This window comes from Equus caballus, chromosome 27 (assembly GCF_041296265.1).
Source record: "Equus caballus isolate H_3958 breed thoroughbred chromosome 27, TB-T2T, whole genome shotgun sequence".
Taxonomy (NCBI): domain Eukaryota; kingdom Metazoa; phylum Chordata; class Mammalia; order Perissodactyla; family Equidae; genus Equus; species Equus caballus.
The window spans coordinates 15,618,701-15,640,693 of record NC_091710.1 but is presented as its reverse complement, the minus strand read 5'-3'; the positions used below and the strand labels follow the sequence as shown (position 1 = coordinate 15,640,693).

General features: G+C 44.6%; 1 pseudogene; it reads right to left on the bottom strand.

Annotated features, from left to right (window-relative positions):
* Positions 1-3,608: 3,608 nt before the first annotated feature.
* LOC138920980 (lon protease homolog 2, peroxisomal-like) lies at positions 3,609-20,848 on the bottom strand (annotated as a pseudogene).
* Positions 20,849-21,993: the final 1,145 nt, after the last annotated feature.

Sequence of the window (21,993 nt, the reverse complement as noted above, 5' to 3'; positions counted from 1 at the left end):
AATATTCTTTTATATTTTGATTTTAATACTCAACTTCAAGTTCATGTTCTTCGTTTAGGTTCATTAATGCTGCTCTGTTTGTGATTATCAATTTTATAGAACATTCCATTGCACGTTTTGGACTATTCCTTGTATTAAACTAAAAAGTCGAATCTGGTACACAAGGTATCAAGTCTTGAGGCAAATTATTCACCAAAATAGTTCTCTCCAATTTACACAAACTCCAGCAGTGTTAGAATTTTAATTGCTGCCGAAGTAATGTGTGGGCATACTTGAATCCCTCCTTGTTTGTTCACATTTGCATCACCTTGACCTCTAGTGAGCTTGACATGCTTTTAGAATTTGATCTTCCTCTTCTGTGAATTGCATGTTCACATCCATTTCTCTTTTCCTATTTATTTAGTTATTCATCTTTTCCTATTGAATTTTTTGGAGTTTTAAAAGGCTTGTTCTTTATACCAACCCTTTTTCCATCACATATGTTGTATATATTTTCTTCCGTTATGTCTTTTGTGTTTTGACTTTGAATATGTTGTCTTAGTTGTTATTGCTGCTGATTGCAATAATTATGTTAATATGCACTTAAATATTGAGGGAAAACCTCCTCATCTTCAGCTCTCTGCCAGCACCATGAAGCCCATCATAAACATCACTCGGCCTACCTGGGACAGACACCATGACCTGAAAAAGAGATGGTGGTGGGGAGGGGGTGAGACAGGAAATGGAGTCCAATTGTGTTACTAAGCCCCGACTTCTGAACCAGTCTTCTCTGTAGGGATTTTAATTCAACTTGGTAGTTTGGGCTCATTCATGCCCCTCTTCTCACTGGTCACACTCTGGCATACTGCCTTGTGAGGTTCACTCTGGGGTGGAAGTTCCTTCTTTAGGTTTAGAATGACAGTTCTTCCATGCTGGGAAAAAATGAAGACTATTAAAGGAAAATGCCACAGATGAAATTATTTTTGTGGCAAAAAGAGGGGCGATCATGCATGCACGTGTGAATACCTGCTAATGTACTCCATTCACGTGTGGAGATTCTGCCCAAATCTGAGCCCTTTGGTTGAACTAAATGCTGTGGACTGGATATCTGTATCCCCTCAAATGAATATGTTGAAATCTTAGCTGCCAATATAATGCTATTGGGAGACACTAGGCACTTTTGTAGATGATTATGTCATAAGGAGGCAACTCTTAAAAGGGATTAATGTTGTTGTAAATGAGATGCCAGAAAGCTCCCTTACCCCTTCCACCATGTGAGGACACAAGACTATGGTCATCGATGAACCCTCACCAGACATCAGATCTGCAGGACCTGATCTTGTAGTTTTAGCACCCAAAACCGTGAGAAGTAAATTTTTGTTATTTAAGCCACCCAGTCTGCGAATTCTTGTTATAGCAGCTGAATGGACTTACACCAAGGAAAGCATCCTTTGACAGGTTGGAAAAGATCACAGCGCCCAGTACAAGGTAGACGTGCAGACAGGGAAACTGTGGAATGCAGAAATTCTGCAATGTCAACAGTTTGCTGCTTTGGGGCCTACTGTAGAAACAGTTCAGAGCTGGGAATGTCTGGGTCATAAGGAGAAGGTCTCTCTGATCACTCACCAGGGGAAGCTGGTGATAACGGCCCCAAATATGCCGGGACACTAGACAAGTTCTTTCCTATGCTAAGGAAGGAGAACTCACCACAAACCTGGAAACTATTCAGTGTATACTCCAGCACAGCTCCAAATGCAAATCTTGTCTATGGTCTTGTTTCACTCTTCCTCAAAGCTTCTCTGAAGAACCAAAGATTCCCTCAAGTTTTGAGGGGAGGGTGAATGCAGGGTGGTAAGCATCTTATATAAGCTTCTCTCCCATAATCAACTTAAAAACTAGTCTCAGAAACACACCCAAACAGAGACAGTGGAGAAGGCAGACCCTAACCCCCCACACAGGCTCTCTGACCTCACGTAGCAGCTTAACATCTCGTTGTCCTGGCCTCTCTCACATCACAGGACAAAGATAGTATGATAACAAGCAGGAGACACTGCTTCAAAGTCCATTCTGCAGACTACAACTCTGTGTTGCTTATAATCTGGCTATGAAATCAACTAAGGCGTAATGGGAAGTGGGGGAGAAAGGTGATACATAGGTGGGGGGATTTTCCTGTTGTTGGATTTTTGCAAGCCAGCTGTTCCAGTCTGGTTCAAACTCGCTATAAGCACAGTATTCAGTCAGCAACCATAGCCACCTGCACAATCTTCTGGGCCACCCCTTGCCAGACCCCTTCCCTCCCATCCCCCAGGGACTTAGTGGAGGGCTCTCCCTTTTCCATACAAACGTGGCCCTCCTGGCTCAAGAAGTAATTGACTGTGCCCCTCTTCCATGAAAGAATGAATTGTACGCAGCAACTGCTCAGCCTTCTCTTGAAGGGTGTAAAAACACCACAGAGGACAAGTGAAGGAAACAGAGGAAGGTGTGAACTGTATGTGACTCCTTATGACAGCCCTGCTTCCCCTTGGCTGGCGAACTCTCCTATATGTGCTCCATTTAAAAATGATGTGATATTAAACATGGCAAATCACAGAGAATCAATGTGAAAACTAATGCCAACAGGTAAAACATCCAATGACGTAGCAGGATGTCAAACTAACGTGCAAAAGTCAGTAGCTTTCATGTAGCAAACAGTAGCCACAGCATATAATAGATGAGTAGACTTGATTTACAATAGAAATAAGGAAAGATAAACTAAAAAAGGTTACCAAGAAATGACCTGGACCTCTATGCAGAAAAGTGCAAAATAACCTATAAATGCATAACAAACACAGAGACAAGATGGTCCTCTCTGCTAAGTTCAACCATAAAACCTGGACAATCATAAAAGAAGAAATTTAGTGAGAACTCTGAAAGGTGGTAAGAAGAAGGTAAACTGACTTGGGACTTCAGGACTGGAGGAACAACACAGTGACAGGGTGTCTTATCCCCCAACTTTAGAAGGAGACCCAGATTCAGTAATCTCAGATCCTGATCTGCCAGCAGAACTCAGCCCAGGTAGGCTTGTCCTCCTCCAGATGCAATGAGTCTTAGGAATTGTTCCAAATTAGCACAGCAACACTCCCAAGGGGGTCTTTGGAAAGTGTCACTAATAAAGGAAACAAAGAGAAGATTCTCCTTCCCTGTCACCCATGAGACTTTCCTCCTTCCCCTGGAGGTACCAAGCCTGCTGGGCAGCAGCAAGAGGAACTTTGCCCACTGGAGGGGACAAGATGACTTCCTCCTAGGTTTTTAGGTTCTGTGGCTGCTCTGAAGATTAAGTTTGCGTGAGACAAATTAACAAAAGAAAATAAATTGATTACACAGTAATTTAACAATGGCTTGAATTTCATAAAATATGACTCAAGAAGGTAGCCAGATGATTCAGATTTTTTTCAATTTTTACCAATTTATTAAATTAATGTTTCTCTAATAAACACTAACTGCCACTTGAGTGAGGTTCATAATCATTCTTGTGATTGTGTTCACAAATTAGAGACAGTTTACTTACCCCTACTGCTGTGAATAAAATCAATTTTGTCAGTGCTGTTGGCACGTCATAACTGAAAATTCTGTAAAGTTGAGATTTGGGCCTACAAAACACTATTTAAGAGAGCAGGTAGGTCTTGACAGTAAAGACAGCATCAAAAGCTTCATCCAGGCAGTTTGCTGTGACAAAACTTCAATGCTATTGTACGTCACCTGGGATTTCTTCAAGGTCTTTTTCATTCCTCTGAGAAATGATGATTCACTTCTATCCTGCTCTGTGTGCTGCCAGCACTTTTTCCTTAATTCACTGGAAGATCAAGACCCCTCTGAAATTTCTCCAGTCATAACTACATTTGAATGTAAAAGCAGCCCACTAAAAGGTGAGGCAAGACAAGTCACTGTGATAACTCCAGCAGGGGGTCTATCTTTTGTGACAGCTCCAGCTGGAAAATGCACATGGATGTCTGTTTTGTTAAGATAAAAACTTCCAGAAGCACAGGGCAGATGGTATTTCTTGGCATTGCTGCAGAGCCTGCTAATAGCAAGATGGGCAGACTCTTCTCATGATATCCCCTAGCTGAGCAGTTAGAGTTAAATGACCTTCACCATCCATTCAACTTGCCTCCACAAATATGACTTCTCCACCTAAGGGAGTCCAAGCCAAACTTATTGCCATTCCTGGTTGACTCAAATGCCCATTTTATATATCTGGAGCCCAAAGATGTCTTTTGGAGCATAGAAATCAATCAAAATTGGCGTTTCAGGTGGTAGGGCCAAGTAACTGCTGTCATTGATAGATTCAGATTTTGCGTCTTCTAAGATGTTTTCTCTGTAAATTTCTTTCTCATTCACATCAAAATGGTCCAACTTGACTTTCTTATATTGTTCTTTTCCCACCTTCACAGCAACAGCTGGGCAAATGGCCCCAAACCAGCTATCCAGAGAATGACCCCCTGCCTCTCTGGTACACCTGGTGAAGATATGAAGAGGAGTAACCTGAGAGATCTGAATCTGCTGAGGACTCAGCCCATGTTGTTCCAGTTGCTTTGGGATCAATTGCTTGCTGGCAATCTATCTTCTCTTGTGTATACCCTGGCACCTGAATGTCCTCATCTGTCCAAGAGGACAGGTGGAGTAGTAGCAGTCGTATTGGCGATAGTTATTAAAATAACTTGGGAGAGGTTAAAGCCCACATTTAGAGAATGATTTGTGAAGCTATGGTTTTGTTCATGATCCAATACCTCAAGCAGAGCTGCTGCAGGATCACTTGGACACAATTTTTTCTAATTTGTCAACCTCATCTAATAGAAACACCAGATTGTTAACCTCAATGGTCTTCAAGTCATTGATTGTATGACCAGGTATACTGCCAACATAGGTGTGCCTGTGTCCTCAAATGTCAGACTATTCACGTTCTCATCCAAATACAATCTTGTGGAAATTTCGATCTAGAGTCTTGGCCACAGACTTTCCCACATTGTTTTGCCAACTCTAGGAGGGTCAGCAAAGCAAAGAATGGGCCCTTCAGATTGGTTTTCAGGTGTTTGACAGCCTAATATTCCAAAATTCTGTCCTTCAATTTTTCAAGGCAAAATGCTTGTTATTCAGATGAATTTAGGCTTCTTGAATGTCTGGATGGTCAGTTGTACTTTTGTTCCAGAAAGTTCCACCATAAATTCTAAATAATTTCTAATCTGAACATATTCTGGCATTGCTTGCAGCATCTTTTTAGTCTTTTTCTCTTTTTGACACAGACCTAATGGGCTTCTTCTGACATATTGGATGCTCACTTTTTTCTAGCATGACAATATCATAATTATCTTCTTCCTCATGTTCGTCTTTTAAAGTACCTAGGATGCGGGCCAGCCCTGTGGTGTAGCAGTTAAGTGCCCACGTTCCGCTTCAGCAGCACAGGGTTTGCAGGTTCGGATCCTGGGCATTGCTTGGCAAGCCGTGTTGTGGTAGGCATCCCACATATAAAGTGGAGGAAGATGAGCACGAAGGTTGGCTCAGGGCCAGTCTTCCTCAGCAAAAAGAGGACTATTGGTAGCAGATGTTAGCTCATGACTAATCTTCCTCAAAAAATAAAAAAAATAAAATAAAGTACCTAGGATGTGTGAAATCATATTGAGGCATATTCATATAATGCATTTATTATCATCCTTCTCGCTTTTTCTGTTTTATTATTATTATTATTATATTTTTAGGAAGATTAGCCCTCATTAACATCTGCCACCAATCCTCCTCTTTTCGCTGAGGATGACTGGCCTTGTGCTAACATCCATGCCCATCTTCCTCTACTTTATATGTGGGACTCCTGCCACAGCATGGCTTGATGAGTGGTGCGTAGGTCTGCACCCAGGATCTGAACTGGTGAACCTTGGGCCACTGAAGGAGAACATGCAAACCTAACCACTGTGCCACCAGGCTGGCCCCAAGTTCTCTGTTTTTTTAAAGCAATTTCATTCTTGCTTTTGTTTCACCAGCAGTGGTATCATCATCTTGGACAGTTCCTCCAGAGTCACAGTATCTAGAATTTGGAACATTTTTGTTGCTTGTTTGGATAAGTGATGTCACAATGTCTAGTAAATCTTCCTTAGGAGAACTGTCTAAAAGACATCTCAATTTAGCAACTGCAGGGACATGTATATTCAACATTTCAATCAATAGTAGTTCATTTTTGTAGAACTCTTCTGATAATTCTCCTAGCTTCTCTTTAGTTTTACAGGTGTTGAAAAATTCCTCAAGGCAGCCCAACAGTTCCACTTTAACGACAGGATATGACTTATCTTTTAAATCCGTACCATCTGCAAACAGCACAGGCGTGTGGTCAACAAAAGTGAGTGGGAATTGGGCTGGGTACTGCCCACAATCTGAATCATCAGTGCAGATGCCCCAATCCTGTGCAGTGGTGGCAGATCCTGAGTATTGCTGGCCAGGTAGGTCATGCTGGGGATGAGACTTAGGATGGTGCTCTGCAGCCCTCGAGCAGGCATCTCCACACCAGCTGCCAGTTGCAAGTCCAGTCCACACTGGGTGCACATGGGGGAGCTTGGAAGCAGCAAGCCATCTGGGTGAACAGCAGCAGGAAGTGGCTGAAGAAAAATTATGGGAAGATGAGGGGAGAAAATGTATAATAAATAAAGCTTGCCTTGTTGTGCAGAAAAATCTCTCAGTTAAAAAAATTCTCTAGGGGTTGGCCTGGTGGTTCACTGGTTAAGTGTGCACGTTCCACTTCGGTGGCATGGGGTTCCCCAGTTCTGATCCCAGGTGCAGACAGGGCACTACTTGGCACGCCATGCTGTGGCAGGTGTCCCACATATAAAGCAGAGGAAGATGGGCTTGGATGCAAGCTCAGGGTCAGTCTTCCTCAGCAAAAAGAGGAGGATTGGCAGCAGTTAGCTCAGGGCTAATCTTCCTCAAAAAAAAAATCTCTAGGGGCTGGCCTGGTGGCACACTGGTTAAATTCACACATTCTTCTTTGATGGCCTGGGGTTCACCGGTTCAGATCCCAGGTGTGGACCTACACAACACTTATCGAGCCATGCTGTGGCAGGCATCCCACGTATAAAGTAGAGGAGGATGAGCATGGATGTTAGCTCAGGGCCAATCTTTTTAAGCAAAAAGAGGAGGGTTGGTGGGGAATGTTAGCTCAGGGCTAATCTTCCTCAAAAAAAAAAGTCTCTAAGAGTCATTCTCTTTCTGGTGCAGGTGCTTTTACTAATGGAAATTTCCTTTATAAACATAAATTTCCTTTCCAAAGAGGAAGTCTATCCTTCATTTAAAGCAGTCAAGGTGGAGATCAAGAGTTTTTCCTGCATCTGCTGGCTCTCGATTGCTTTTGGCTCAAAATAATTTGTATGTCAAAGTACCATACTTTGGGGATCTTCAGCATTCCTTCAAGAAGAACCAACTTGTTCTTGGAAGTCTCTGTCTCCTCCCCAACCCAGATGCACTCAAGATGTTAGGGGCCAACAACAAACAGGGTTCTGCCTCAAAAAGTTTTGGGGAAGCCTCTTCACCCTCAAAGGCCTGAGACACACTAGAGGGATAGATCACTGCAGGTTCTTCAGCCATGGAAAATAACATAAACAGCTCCATTCTCATAAATTTAACAACTTGAAAACAAGGAACAATTTACCAAAAATTTCAAACTAACAAAACACAACCAAGATGATGGTATTTTCCTTGATCGGGTGCTGCTAGCCAAGCTTTTTGCCACAAAACTCAAGACTTGGATTCATGCAACACACCTGAAGAAAGCACAAACCCTGGGGGGAACTGTACATCATTTGGTGACTTAAAAATAAAGATTTCTCCAAATGGAAGCAGACAGTATCTGATGCGAAGGTTTCCAAGGTGTCTGGATCAGGTCTCTTGGAAGTTTGTCTGCCAAACCTTTGAGGATGACATGACACTTCAGATCATCTCCAATGCCTATGATCTTGATAACATGCAAACTTCAGGTAAAAAGTGCCAGAGAGTTCTCCCTCCTCTCACTCCGTGTTCCTCAAATGTGGCCACAATAGGTTTCCAATCTGTGTGTTTTTCCTCCAACCTGGGACATGACTCCCAGAGAAGGTCCTTCCTGGCATCGAGGGACGAGAGGCTACTGAAAGTGGAAAAATCTGACTGCAGATCAACAGTGCTTTCAGAGAAAGATCGCAATCAAAATGGGGACATGTGAAAGTTAATAAACGGAAACGTAGTTGAAATAGTGTTGGAAGGCTAATAGAGGGAGTTCTCATGCCCTATGTCAAAAGCGCAGTGAAACAGGAAGAATAAAGACTTTCTCTTCCTGACCAGTCAGAAACTAAGCCAAGGACAGACTGTCACAACTCTGCCGATGAAAAGCCACTGCCCTCAAGACTGTGTCCAATAGCCCCCACAGTTTTCCCCACTCTGAGATAAAAGAGCTTCTCCTCTCTTCCTTGCTGGGTGCTCCTGCATGGCTTGCCATGGTTGCTCACTCCAAATGGCTATTCTTTGCTAATCCCAGATAAACCAATTTTTGCCAGAGAAATAACTGGCTGTCTATTTGTTTAAGGGCAAGACTTGTTAATAAGCAAGAGATGTAGAGGAAACATTTGATAAAATCCAACTCCTGTTTGTCATAAAATTTTCTAGCAAGTTTGAAATAGATGGAAACTACTTTCACTTGTTGAAGGTCATCTACAGAAAATGCACAGTTGACATCATGCTTAACGGGGAAAGACTAAATGATTCTCCCCATAATAAGGAACAAGGAAAGCAATACCACTTTCACTATTCTTATTCAACAAAATACTGAAGCTTCTGGCAATAACAGAAGTAAAGGAAATAAAAGCCATAGAGTTTAGAAAGGAAAAAATATAACCATTCCTAGTTTCATTGTTGTCTGTGTAAAAAAACTCTGGGAATCTACAAAAAAAAAAAAAAAATCAGAACTAATACATGAGTACAAAAAGTTCACCAAGTACAAGATCAACACACAAAAGACAATTTTATTTCTACAACTGATGATGAACCTGCAGATGATAAACTTGAAAATGCTGTATTATTTAAAACCACTCTGAAGAACATGAAATATTCAGGCATATATTCAAGAACATGTGTACAGGATCTGATGCTGAAAATTATAAAATACCGATTACGGTAATTAAAGAAGATGCAAATAAATTGAGAGACTTACTATTGTCAAAGACAAATGCAGCAGAAATTAGTTAAAGTGGTGAAAGCAGATTTTATTCAGTAACGGCTCACAGAAGCTGAGCTGCGCTCAGATTTGTACGGAGGTGAATTTAGAATTTTAAAGAGGGAATGAAGGAGCAGGGTTCAGGGGCTCAGTAGAGTCAAAGAAGTGAAAAAGTACAAAGGTTGGTCAGTGTAACTGTGATTAGACCCACTGTGTTTGTTACTTTGCAGTTATCAAAGTTAGGATTCTATCCTCACTCAGAAGTTGAGAGAAAGAGTCTCTATCTGTCTTAATGATCGCATTTCAAAGGCGTGGCTCTTGGGTCCTTTAGAGAATTGTGAGAGATACATATCGACAGTTGTAAGCCCTCTTTAGTAAATACTCTATGAAGGGGGATCAGAGGCCTATAATTGGGTGTTGACTAAAATAAATAGCAAATTTTTCTGTCAGCTTTGAGCTCTCAGGAAGGCATTTTAATGGTGGGCTGGAGTTATTCCGGTTACACAGCCTTATGCTGCTAGAAGCCACGCCAGAGTTTGGTCGAGTCTCCTCCTGGTGAGGGGGTTTGGAAGGAGTTGTTATGTGCTGAGAATTCTGCAGTCCTCACCATGTTACTGGATAGAATAATGAGTACAGGTCTCAATTATGCCCAAATTGATCTAAAGGTCTAATCTTATTCTAATAAAAATTCCACCACAGTTTGTAGACAGAGACACCTTTTTCTAAAATTTATATAGAAAGGCACATAGCTGAGAGTAGCTAAAACAATCATGACAGGAATAATAATGAGGCAGTAAACACTTTAACAATATTTAGTATTGCCTTGTAGATAGTGTAATCACTGCATCATCATTTTCATTGTAGGACAGCTACATAAATCAATGGAATAGAGTAGAGAATCCAGAAATGGGCCACAGAGTTATACCCTAGTGATCTCTGACACCAAGAGTGAACCTTAATGTAAATTATGGCCTTTGAGTGATAATGGTGTGCCTATGTATGTTCATCAATTGTGAAAAGTATACTACTCTGATGAGGGGTATTGACAACAGAAAGGTTATGCATATGTGGGGGCAGGGACTACATGAGAACACTGTATATTTCATTAAATTTTGCTGTAAACGTAAAACTGCTCTAAAAAATAACATCCGTTTATTTTTTAACAGGCAATACAAGAATACCTTGTGGTGATAAAACTAGTCATTATTTTAGCTGTGATGGATACACAAACTTGCACATCTGATAAAATTGTACAGAACTAAATACACAGGAGCAAATTAGTACAAGTAAAACTGGAGAAATCTGAATAAGATAGTGGATTGTATCAATGCCAACAAGCTGGCTGTGGTATCGTCCTATAGTTTTGCAGAATGTTATCATTGTAAGGAACTGGGTAAACTTTTGGAGTTATTCCTTACAACAGTGTGGAATCTACAATGATCTCACTATAAATTTCAATTAAAAATAGTTGGCAAATGGAAAGTCAGTCTATGTTCTAAGTTAGGAAGTTTCATTAAATGGTCAGTCCCATTACTTTATAAATTGAATATAAAATGCCAATAAAAATTTTAACGAGCTTTTCTGTTGAGTTAGATAAATGATCCTACATGGAAAAAATAAACGCATAAGCTAAGCTAGGAAAATATGGACCATGAAGAACTATGAGGGAGGAACTACTCTATCACACATTAAAAATATTGCAGAGACTGTAATGCAACAGGAGAGTATTGTTGCATGTACAAGAAGAGGAGAGAAGGGAAAGGGAGGGGAGAGGGTGGCAGAGGTCAGGGGAGTGGGGGAGGGGTGGCCTGATTGGAAGTTGTTGACATGGGGAAGCTGGAGGTCACTAAGTAGAAGGCAGGCATCCTATGCGATGGTTTAGGGAGCATATGTGGCTTTCTCTGGCGGTCCTGTGTTGAAAGCAGAACGAAAGTTTTGGAAACTGGCAGTTACTGACCAAGTGCTGACTGTTCTGTGCTGAATGCTGCAGGGGCTGTGACTTGGCTTCTTGGGATGTTTGCTCCCCACGTTGGGGGTCAGAGTTATACTGTCATATGTGATCTGGCCTTTGTCCATTTGTATATTCAGTCTCAAAATAACAGTCGGTGCACAAATTCATCAGTTAGCTCGTCATTAAAAAATCGTCTCTTGGAAAGTTAAACCTTCGAAAGTTAAAAAGATGAAAATGTTAAAAAGATGAAAGACGCCAAATAAGTTTTATAGATGAATAGGAAGAAATTGAATACGAATCTCAAAATTATCCTTCAACAGATTAGGGTGTCATGAAACAGGTTTCTCAATCTTAAAGTCCTATATTAACATTATTTTCTAAAAAAGAAATTTGGCAAAATGAATTAAAGGACTTAAAACGTCCTTAGCGTTGACTTCATGTTACACTTCTAGTAATTTACAATCAGGAAGTAATTCTGAATAGCAATACGTTTTATCTCCTAAATTGATTTTTTTGTGTAAATTATTAATTAAAAAAAGAAAAAAAAGAAATCAAATCTCCAGCAGTGAAGTATATTTACTTGAGAATATATCATGCAAACTATGTTTCAGTAGAGTGTCATTTTTACTATCAGCATAGGAGAAAAGATGAGTTATGGAAGGGATTCTGCTCATGCTCAGTTATTTCCTTTACTTAACATTAAATCTTGAATAAAGTATAATGTCAAGCTGACTCATTTACTCCTTCATTTTAAAAGCTGAAGACTATTTCCTTGGTTTTTAAATAATGAGGTGTAAAGAAGGGGGTGAGGTGTTGAAAATAACTTCCACTGAGATTGACAGTAGCAACTGCTCTTGATTTTTTTTGAGAGTTGTGGGGTCACCCATCAAAGCAGGAATGCTATTTATGTTCAGAAATTAACAATCTGAATTTTATTAGAAATTTTGATTTTTATACATCCTCAAAAAGTAAACAGGAATTTATTTTAATTTTTATCTCTGTTGAGGTATGAGTAATAGACAAAAAATGCACACGTTTTCTATATGTGTATTGATTAGTTTGGACATATGCATACACCCATCATATCGTCACCACAACCAAGTGCTGAACACATCCATGACCTCCAAAACTTTCCTTGTGATTTTTGTGTGTTTTTTTAAGCTTAGGAATTTCATGGATTTTAACCTTATGCTCAGATAAAAGAGGGAGAAGATGAGGTGTACATTGTTTCATTGTGGTACCTTAAGACGTAGACTTTCAACATACACATGACTTCTGAAAAGCAATATTTATTACTCTCAATGAAATATTTTCTTCTATTTCCTTCAAATATATGGCCTTCTTATTCTACCCCCCACCCACTTCCTTTTTGAGTAGGGACTCAGGAGAAATTTCCAATGGTGCAAACAAACAGGGTCCAAGGGGTGGCTGCCCCTCAGCCCTGCAGGCTTTTCCCCTGTGAGAAGCGCCCACTTTGCACGTGTGTGAGCCAGTGTGGAACAGGAGAGAGTATGTCTGCAGACTGGTTCAGCCTGCTAAGCCCCTTTGCTGCTTCTAACCTATGGCCACGAAAAAGGCTAAATGGAGGGAAATTAAACTTTGATGTGTTGATGATTGAAAAGGAAAGTGCCTTGCTCTCTAAGGGATAAAGTCATTTGGAGGAAAATCAAATAACTATCATAGTTATTTTTTCCTGTCTTATTTTTCCACTGAAGCCACTAGATATTTCAATCTTTCTGACTTCCTAACAGAATCCAGTAGTACTTTCCTTTTCTAAGGCCAATGAACTGTTATGTAAGGGGCTTCTATTGCTTTTTCCAAACCCTCCTGGGATTCTGTTTATCTACTGTTTGTTTTTCACCCCCTGCTTTTCAGATTGCTTTGTTCACTGTCCTTGTAAAATAAATGTGGCTCATTAAAATAACCAGCATTAATATGTATCTCTTTCACTGCATTTTATCTAATAAATATGCTGAAGATTTTCTGTGTTCTGCATGTGAATCCTTTGTTGAATATTGGAACTGGGACAATCTCTTCGCATCCTGTGACTTGCAAATTCCCTCTTGTAATGTGTCCGATGATGAACCGAAAGCCTAAATTTTAATGAATCCCAGTTTACTGATATTTCTTTTATGGAGTGTGTGTGTGTGTGTGTGTGTGTGTGTGTGTGTGTGTGTGCGTGTCTTCTTTGAGAAGTTTTTTCTACCCTGTGGTCCCGAGGATGTTTTCTTATGTTGTCTTCTAGAAGTTTCATTATTTTACCTTTCCCCTTTAGGTCAAAGTGTCCAGGAATTGAGTTTTGTGTATTGTGAGGGTAGGGCTCAAGGTTTCTTTTACATCCATATGCTCATGTCTACGAGTAATAACAGGTAGCACTGGGAGAGGTGGACACAAGCCTGGGAGTTAGGGGTCCTGTATTCTCAGACTTACCCTCCCTTTAAAGCACCCTCTGAACTTGGGCAGGTGACGTTACCAGTTCTCCCTCCTCTCAGACTCCTTCCTTCCTTTCTTCCATCCTTCATTCCTCCCTCCCTCCCTCCCTCCATTCTTTCCTGCCTTCCTTCATTCCATCTATCCACCCGAGCATCTGTCCAGGTATCAATCTGTCCAACTGTCCTCCTGCCTGTTCGCCTGTTTGTCCTTCTTCTCTCCTTCCATCCTCTTTCCTCCCATCTCTCCAACTTCTCTTCCTTGTCTTTGTTCTTCCTGCTTTCCCTGTGACCATCCATTTGTCCGCTCTTCCTCTGTCCATCCAGGTATCCCCTCTATCTGTGCCTCTACCTATCTCTTTGTTGCGTCTCTCTTCTTCAAGCACACTGTCTCTCTTGGGTTCATCTCACTCACAGGCTCGAACATCCCTCTACTCACACAATCCCTCCTTCTGTCACTCACATTTATGGCTCACCTGTGAATGCTTGTCCTGGGACAGCCACTGTTGCAGTGCAGATGAGCCTGTGGGGCTTCACCCACTGTGTGGGGTCTCTGTGTCTCCCAGACGACAGCCCTTTCCACAGCTCCTGAGCTGGGCAGCATGTTCCTGCCTACTTCCTCATTGCTTGAGCAACCAGAAGCCACCACAGGCCTAGGGGGCCCCTCTTCCTTCCCCAGAGGAGCTCTCCAACCCCACACCTCAACTGACCAATTCTTACTGGGCAGCTGGGAAGCCGAGGTGTGCAATTCTGCTTTGAGGGAAAGCATGCTGATCACAAGGATTGTACCAATATTTCAATCTGATGCAGCCCTCAGAGAGCCCCTGGTCTTGTGAAAGTCACAGAAAATTCTAATACAAGGTGGGATGTTTTGAGGAGAAGCACCGGGCATCCTTTGGGTGGGAAGGGCTCTCTGGAGGAAGTTTTGCCCAATTGGGGTCTTTAAGAAGGAGTAGGAGTTATATAGGGAAATAAGGTGTGGAGCGTGTTCCTGGGAGAGGAAATTGCATGAGCAATGGCCCTGTAGGCAAAAACAGCATAGTGTATGGGAGAATTGACAGGAATTTGGTTTGCCTGAAGCACAAAGCCCAACTCAGAGTGAATGCGTCAATGAGGCTGAAGAGTCAGCAGGAGCCAGATGTGCAAGGGCTTTGAGTGCCAGGTCAAGAAGTTTGAACTTAACCCTGAAGGCCTTAGGGAGCCATGGGTGATGCTAGAGCAGGAGTGTTCTAGTGAGATCTTCATTTCAGAAAAATGCTTCTAATGTTCAAGGCAGAGAACATCCTTTAGACAATGCATCCAGTGAGCATGTTAGGGTGTTGGTTCCGGTGAGAAAAGATAAGACCTACCTGGGACGTGAATGAACAGAAGGAATGCTTTGAGGAGCAATCTGTAAGTGCAATTGGTGTTACCGGCAGGTGAGGGAGGAGGAGCTGAGAGATATGCTGGCTTCAACTTGGATGAGCACAGCATTGGGTGGTGGTTCCACTGGGAGCAAAGGCAACAGATGATACTGAGTTCAGGACTCTGATCTGGTCTCAGACCAGCTCTCATGGATGGCTGTCTCTCTCCCTCTCTTCTTGCAGCCAAGGGGCACGACCTGAAGGCCCTCACACTCAATTCCACCATCTCCAACATCCAGTATTTGACAGACATGAGCAAGGGCTCAGCCACATTGAACTCCACTGAGAGAGTCCTGCAGCACCTGATGAGACCCTGGTGCCAGCAGCTCCTGGTAGGATGAGTCCCAGCCAGCCGCTCCCCACCTGCTGTCTCTCCTGCTCGTCCTCCTCCTGCCTCCTCCCCTGCTTGGATCCTTGTTCAAGAAGAGCAGCCTGGGCCCCTTGTCTTGGGCTGTAGACTGATCTCCCTCAGGGAAGTCCCTTTTCTGAGCATTTGAGAGTCATGAACACTTTTGGTGACCACCCCAGTTTTCACTCTTCCCACTGACTGCCAATTTGCTCCTCCCTCCCTCTGGCCCCCATTATCAGAGGATTCAGGACATCTCTCTAGAGTCCCCACATTCCTCTCTCCCCAGGCCTGCAGACGATGGGGCAGCCACCAGCGTGGAAGCTGTCTGCACCTACCACCCTGACCCCATGGCTCATGATGGAGAGTATGACAGAGACACCAGGTGACAGCAGCATTCCTGGGAGCTTAACCAGCTGACTCACCGTGTCACCCCGAGGGGCCTCTACTCCCTGCTCAGGGACAGCCTTTTTGTCAGTGGTGAGTGTTCATGCTGAGCTGGATTGACAGTGATCGTTACTTATGCCTGTTCTGCTTTATTTCCTCTCTAACAAGTCAGCCCAGGTTCTGATTTGGGGGACACAGAAACTGAATATGTACAAAATTTCAATTTGCAAATGAAGACTGTGCTGTAAATGGATTTTTAGATCCCAATAAAAAAATGTGAACTATCTCACTATTAATTTTTATATAGATTGCCTGGACAAATGGTAATATCTTGGTTATCATGGGCTTAAATATACCATTAAAATTAGTTTCACCTGTTTATTTTTACTTTTTTAATTGTGAGTATTTTAAAAAAGTTAAATTTCATAAGATAGAGTGTGAAATTCTACTGTTGGACAGCACTGTTCAAGACATGAAAATAAAGCCCAGAGAAAGTAGTTAGGGACAACTTTTCCAAGGAAAGGAGTCAATCTGACCCACGTGGCAAGATGCAGAAAACAGTCTCACACACACATACACACACACACACTTAGAAAGTAAGACCAATATCATCATAGAGTTGAACCACTACTTCTCAAGTAGCAAGAGGTTGCAGTCCTACATTGTTCTAAGTGGACGAACCTCAGGAAAGGATTCAGGAGTCAAGAAAATTTACCAATCAGGAAGATCTAAAACCAGAGAGTAAAGGTCAGGATGTTTTGTGAAGTTCCCAGCGGTGGATTCTGTTAGAGACTCAATACGTTAGTGAGAACTTTGCAAGAAGGGTTGTTACAGAACTCACCTATCCTTTCCTATGTAAAAACACACAAGTTTTGTAAAGAATACTAGCTCCTTCCAATCAACGAAAAGATGGTAGAACACAAATATCCCCCTTGTAAATCACTCCTGGATTAGTGAGCCAGTCAGGGAACAGATGACAGTGGATTGAACTGGACCTCATTAGGCTGATTCTGACTTCATGACCATCCTGTGGATTGTCTCATGCCAGGACCTCTAAAACATGCTGCCCCCACCACTCTTTTGCCACCAAGGTCCACCAACCAGACCTTGCTGACAAATGCCCTGGCTGGGCCCCTTCTGACCACACCTGGAGGACTCTCCCCAAATCCTACTCCGTCATGGCGCTCTTCCACCAGCCACTGGCCAGGGTGGCATTTCCTCCAAGGCTGACACTCTGTGTGCCCAGCTCTGGGAATGACACATCTCCCTCAAGTGAAGAAAAGGATCTGAGTTCAGAGCCTGTGGGCTGCAGCCATTAGGACAAGGCCTGGGGTTTGCTGCCAGAGAGAAGAGAACCTGCGGTGGGTGTGGGTCCCAGGGTTCAAGAAGCCCCCGTGATTCCTGGATACAATCCCAGAAGATGATGCAGGACAGAGGAGGGATGCTTGGGTGTGATTGTGATTGGGAATGTCCATAGGGAGGCGGATGTGCCATTGGTAATGCCTTCAACAGTGTTGTTCATTCATCGATTCATCCTGTCTCAGGGAGTGCTGTCTACATCCTTCCAGCCCCTAGTCTCCTGTCTAGAGCAAACAGATAGCGTCAGAGGAACATTTACATTTCATTTATAATGTATGCGTACAGGGCATGCAATGTGCTGGATGTTGCAAGTGTTTTGAAACATTAACTCCTTTAGCACTCTCCATATCCTCACAAATTAGGTACGTTTATCCTTCTTGCCAACAACAGATGAAGAAACTGAGGCACCAATGAGGTCAGTACTTTGCCCTTTACCAATATCTAGGAAGTGATTGAGCTGGAATTTGAACATAAGATGTTGGCTCCATATTCCCTTCTCTTAATCATGTTCTTTGCTCTCTAAGACTTCACACCATGAAGACGATGGCTCAGCGTATCCATTTTCTTGTTACAGCCAGTAGCCCCACTCTTTGATCTCTGTCTGAAAAAGATGCTATTTGCATCAAAACTCTTGCACGTACACAACCAAAATGACTTCTCCCCATATCCCATGTCCTGGAAAATACATAGAGAACACTTCAAAACATTTCTTGCCCAGGCTGGGAGTGCTTCTGGGAAATCCCACTGTTCCTGTAAGAAGCCAAGGGCAGGCTGGGAGCTGTGTCTCAGGGGAAAGGTGAGCTCAGGAGTTACTATGGGGTTACAAAATGGATGGGGGGCCTCAGCAGGAATTGACTTCAGGATCTGGTGGTGTTTCAAGCTGGGTGCTAATTTTCAGGCTTTGGTTGTAGGGGCTGGTGCCGCATTCCAGGGAGATGGGAGTCTTCCTGTGTTCTTGGGGAAACCAGACCCTTGAAAGCAAGGGAATGAGAGTTTCCTTTCACAATGGACTTGGGAGGGGAAACATTCAGCCCAGAAGAGACAGCCATGATCCTGATGAAACCGGAAGAATCTACCTCCTCATCCACCAATCAGAAAGCCCTCCTTCATGGACTCACTTTATCCAGATGAGACCAAGAAGGAGGACATCATGAGATGCCCTTGCAGGTGGGAGACCTGTGACAGTGGAGCCTGTGCCTGGGAGGCTCTGAAAGGCATCATAGGGGTGACATTTGCTGTGAGCAGGGTGCCAGATGAGAGGCACACCTGCCTGTGTCTGGGAACAGTTTGAGCGTCAGGGAGAAGGCACCACTGGTGCAGAGGCTCACAGGAAGAAGTGGGTCTGACCAGACAATGTCAGAAAGATGGCAGTGTAGCTGGAAGGAGCCTGAGAAGAGAGAGGAGGGTAGACGGGGACAGGCAGGGCCAGAGGGCAGGAACTGGCAGACTGCGCTTTTCCCGTCGCTCTCTGATGACACTGCTCTAAGACATTGCACCTAGAAAATACAAATCCTTAACATCGCACAAATTCTGTGTGCCAGGAATGGGGCACAGCTTAGCTGGGTGCCTCTGCCTCAATGTCTCTGTGAAGCAGGGGCTGCGGCTCTATTACGGCTCGACTCGTGGAAGGTTTGCTCCCAAGTTCACTCACATGCATGTTGACGGGGTTTGTTTGGACTGAAAGTCTGAGTTCCTGCCTGTCTGTTGGCCGATCATTCCCTCCATTCTCTCCTATGGAGCATCTTCATAGGACAACTGAAAACACGCACACTTGCTCCACCAGTTCCAGAGATATAAGAACTGGAGAGAGAGAGAGATGGAAACAGAAGGAGAGAAAGAGGGAGGGGACTAAAGCCAATGAGTAAGAAGGAAGGGCCAGGCTTTTTGTTCTTAACCCTGGGTTGCAGGCCATCCCATCACCTTGGCTGCATTCTATTCAGAAGGCAGTTCCTGACCACTTGTGGTTCCACAAGGACGTGCACAGCAGAAGGCAGTGAGCACCAGGAGCCATGGTGGAGGCTGCCCACCACATAGGCCGACACGAGGCACTTGGGTCTGATTCTAAGTCAAACAGGAGACCATGCAAGGTTTCATGCCAGTGAATGGAAATATCTGAATTTCCCCTAATTTCCACTTCTTAAAGGTGCAGAGCTGGAAATGAGGTGACATTTGCTGTGAGCAGAGTGAAAGATGAGAGGCATGCCTGCCTGTGTCTGGGAACAGTTTGAGTGTCAGGGAGAAGGCACCACTGGTGCAGAGACTCACAGGAAGAAGTGAGTGTGACCAGAGAAGGGCAGAAAGGTGGGGGTGTGGCGAGAAGGAGCCTGAGAAGGGAGCAGAGGGCAGATGGGGGCACGGCAGGGACGGGTGGTGGGAACTGGTAGGCTGTGCTTTTTGCCATCGCTCTCTGACGACATTGCTCCAAGACCTTGCGCCCAAAAAGTACAAATCCTTAACATCTCACAAATTCTGTGTGCCAGGAAGGGGGCACAGCTTGGCTGGGTGCTTCTGCCTCAACGTCTCTCTGAAGCAGGGGCTGAAAATCTGAGATCCTGCCTGTCTGTTGGCCGATCATTCCCTCTGTGCAGACCTGGTAAAGAGGCCCAGAGGGGCAGTGACTTTCTCAAGGTCACACAGCTGGAACCCAGGCCTGTTTTGAGGGGTACTCCACACTACATCCCATCCCTTCTTGTCATTCTTTCATCTCTAAGTGTGTGCATCAGACACAGGCAAACCAGACCACAGGTGTTGTCGCTATTGTCTCTTCTACACCTGAGGACGTCCTGAGGGAGCTATTTCCGGCATCGTCCCCATCGTGCAGGTTGGGTGATTGAGGAGGCCCTGGGAGGCACAATGGCATTTCCAGGACACAGAGCTTGTAGGAAAAAAGAGGTTGGAACTCAGCTGCATGTCCTCAAGCTGGAACCCTGGTTCCATCTCAAGATCCTGTGTGGGGCACTGTGATGGGTATTTGTGTGCAGTCATGGAGATGACATGGGCAAGGAGGGTGAGCAGCCAAGATCCCAGAGGGGTTTTGGGTGGGTGTGATTGAAGAAGGGGCCAAGGTATGGGAACTCAGAGGAAGTGACCTCACTTCCTTGGAGACAGACCCCAACAGAACTTAGCACACTGGTCTCCAGGCGCCCACATTCTAGACATAGCATCCTATCGAGCTCACTGAGTGGAGACGTTCAAGAGAACAGCATGTTTTCCTGTTGTCTCCCGAGTTGTGGAGGCTCTGGCTTCAGGAAAGCCAAGACAAAGAGTCTTTTCAGTCACTATAGACACTGGCTTGCCCCTCAACTGCACCGCGTCTGGTCATTTGTCAAGATGAGCTCTGAGGTAACACAGGGCCGGCCATCGGGGTTAGGTCAAAACTGGATGCCACCCCCACACCCCTTTGAGCCTACTTGTGTGTCGGAGGGGAGTGAGTGAGGGACGGTGGGGCTGAGTGGGGAGCACCCTGGGTAGGAGCTGTTTTCTCAGTGTTGGAAGCCTGGCAGTGTGTCATGTTGCCAGCCTAGGTGGTGGCTAGCAGGATGGGAGAGTGGGTGCTGGGAACCAAGCTCCTCTACCCATAGGTTAGTCCCGAGCCATCCGGGTGTCATCTCATTCCCTCCCTGGCTGGAGGTCTATGCAAATGCTGCTCGGTACCTGATCTGTGCTGGGGTTTACTCCTGTGGCCAAGTCGAGGCAGGCCCCTGAGACCTCCCGGTCCGCCTCTTGGGCACTGTATTTGCAGAGCTGCACGCAGGAGGTGGTCGAAGAGCTGTCAGATGGCTTCGGGTACTCCATCTCCCTGAACAGGGACCAGCTGCACCGCATCATCATCAATAACCAGGGCTGCTCTGAGGTGAGAGTGGGCACGGAGGGGTCTTCCCACCCAGGCCCCTGAGATGACCAGGGCAGGCCCAGAATCCAACCTCAAACTGCCGTTCTCCTGGGACCCTAAAAGAGCTGTCCCCCATGAGTGTCCCACAGTCCCATTCCCAAAGGAATCTGGACTTCCGCTTCTCCCCACCAGCTGCATAGGAGGATAGGAGGGCACTCGTTGCATTTTCCTAGGAAGATTAGAGAAAACGTTGATGTCATTGTCACTTCCCAATAGGCCCTGAGTATCTTTGAATTTTGCCTTTTTTGGAAAATGGAACCTCGATAATGAGGGTCTCCAAACTTCCTTTAATGTAAGAGAGATAACCATCAGCGTGTTTTGGAAGTCAAAGGGATTCTCAGAACTTGTCACTGCCCTGTACACTGTTTCCAGACCTGGGATGGGTGAGGTGGCCACATAACATTTCCCTCCGGGTCAGGGTCCGATGAAGCCTCAGGAAGTTAGAGGGGATGTCCCTCAGCCCCCAGTTTGGGCGGTTCTCAGTTCTGACCCACAGGACCTAGAGAAGCCACTTGGCATGCCTAAGCCTCTGTTCTCCTCTCTAGAGAGGGCGTGTCTGTTGAGGATTCACTGGGCTGGTGCTCTTCACAGAAGGAGGTCTGTTGTCCCTCAGCTAGCAAATGGCCTTGAGGGAGCTCAATGTTTAATCCTTCACCCGCCCAAATTCCGATTGTACTTTGAAAGCCCAGAGCCTTGCTGAGTGTGGGAACCCCTGTCTCTCCTGTCGCACACGTCTGGGAGGGGCTAGGAGTTCCTGGGTCAGCTGCAGACCTTGATAATGCTGGTGGTTTGCAGTGGTGGCCCTGACCCTCTGTCCTCCTCATCCCACCCAGAGTGAAGATGAGTCCACTCTGTCTGTAACTGAGGCCTGCAGGATGCGTGCCCTCCAGGCAGGCATGATGCAGAGGCTCTCAGAGTCTGTGCTGCCAGCCTTCCCCAGCAGAGTCCTCTGCAGTGTCATCACCTCCCTCTGCAGCTACTCAGGCTCCAGCACAGCCCACCAGGTGCTGGACCAGCTGTTTCCCAGGTGACTGCCTGCCTCCTCCTC